The sequence below is a fragment of the Erythranthe guttata genome, chromosome 14 (genome assembly GCF_056151865.1).
Source record: "Erythranthe guttata isolate IM_541 chromosome 14, IM_541, whole genome shotgun sequence".
NCBI lineage: Eukaryota > Viridiplantae > Streptophyta > Magnoliopsida > Lamiales > Phrymaceae > Erythranthe > Erythranthe guttata.
Window position 1 is genome coordinate 5,598,214 of NC_142546.1, and position 1,977 is coordinate 5,600,190.

General features: G+C 31.2%; 1 non-coding gene across 1 annotated transcript; it reads right to left on the minus strand.

Moving 5' to 3' along the window:
• Positions 1–292: 292 nt before the first annotated feature.
• Positions 293–365, minus strand: TRNAF-GAA (transfer RNA phenylalanine (anticodon GAA)). Its single transcript has one exon. It is a non-coding gene; the product is annotated as a tRNA-Phe (tRNA).
• Positions 366–1,977: the final 1,612 nt, after the last annotated feature.

The window sequence follows — 1,977 nt, forward strand, 5'->3', positions numbered from 1 at the left end:
CTTTACTTTTTTCTTTACCAAAATTATTAAAACGGTATTATACTACCGTTTTAATAATTATAATACCGTTGTAATAATCTTGAGTATTGTTGCTCCTACCAAAATATTTCATTATTTTTCGGTAGAAATATTTTGGTAGAATGTCCGTAGGGAAAAATAAATAAATAAATAACCACCCCTAGGTGTTATAACCAAGGTTCGGAGGATAAATAATAATAATAATAATAATAATAATAATAATAATAATAATAATAATAATAATAATAATAATAATAATAATAATTAAAAACATTGCGGTGAGCGTGGATCGAACACGCGACCTTCAGATCTTCAGTCTGACGCTCTCCCAACTGAGCTATCCCCGCTTGTCGTACGTTTGTATATCTACTTAGTTTAAAACAACTAGTTTTAAATTTTTAGCTACATCCTATTGTTGGGAATGTTCAAAGGATATCTGGTATATTCGTTGCAAGCTAGAACTTGGAATAATGAAATGCAAGCAAAGCTAACAAATTAATACCCAATACTAGCAAATTAAGGCCCCGTTTGGTTGACAAGATAAGCCATGATTAACTAAATAGTTGGACTTAATTTGATGTTTGGTATCCTCAATAACTTGCCGGGTCGACCCACCAAAATTATATAATCATGGCTTATCTTGTCTTATCTTGGCTTATCTTGCCTTTTAATGAGTTTTTTTTGTTGGACCTTTCAAGCTCCAATAAAATAGTTGGGTCTCATTAGATTATTTAGTCTTATCTTGGCTAATCTTATCTTGTCAACCAAACGGGGCCTAAAGGTACTAATATATATACAACTTGTATCATGAGAAAACCCCACCACCAGTATATCATATGATGCGGCTCTGCAATAATAATGAGCAATCTATATTAATGTTCTACTTGTAGACACACACAATTTTCATGACCAACATTTGGGTTTTCTTCAGATAAATGAAATTTAAATCTCGAACTCTTTCGGCGGTTAGGCAATGGCGGTTTTTTGATGACATAAATGATCTATATACGTGATTATTTACGTGTACACTAGGAATTACTGAACCACGGCCTTCTCTATTTCATTTTGCATTCAATATCAATTACAGGATACACAGATAAAATAAGAGTTCAAAATAACTGGGAAATGGACAAATTAGAATTGAGAATTCTGTAATTAAGCTAGAGAATGTTGGGTACTAATATAATGGCACGTATCCAAGGTACATTACTGAGTCGGGTTACGGGTATTGAAACCGACCAAGAACCGACCAGTATAAATATATTATATTTTATAGTTAATCTATATATACAAATTAATTTAGGATTTCATTCATCAAACTTTCAATTAACTTTCATCGTGTCTATTCTAATTTTCATTTTTGTACCGTGTTATTTTTTTGAAAATCTTGTTTCCCGTAAGTAATATCTATCAAACTTGTCGACCACCGCTAGTCGTCTTGCTCTTTGAAGTTTTTTATTGTAGAAGTTAAATATAATTAATTATATACTTTTATTATTCACTTTATATCACTAGTACGAGTTTTTTAAAATACTGCAATTTAATTTTGAGATTTTTTTTGTTAAAATATACAAGCAAAATATTATGAAAGTTAAAAAAATATTAATATTAATTTTTTTATGTCTATAGATTTAGGGGGTCTGGCGGGTTAGAACCGTTTAATTCAGTTATGAGTTGGGGCAGGTCTGGGTCTAAGCTAAAATGGGTTGGGCGGATTTGGGTTTTATATATTTTTCGGAGGTCGGATCTCGGGTTTAGATAAACCCGCCCCATAACCGATCCGTTGCCATTCCTAGTTACCGGTATTAATAATAAACTAATAATTATATTTGACTAAATATTATGGGTATGCTAAATGTTTGGTTGATAATAAAACTAAAGTCTGCAATAAAATATCACTACCCAATTGAAATAGTAGTTAGTAGTTACTAGTTACTATTCCTCCACGATTAAATGTTT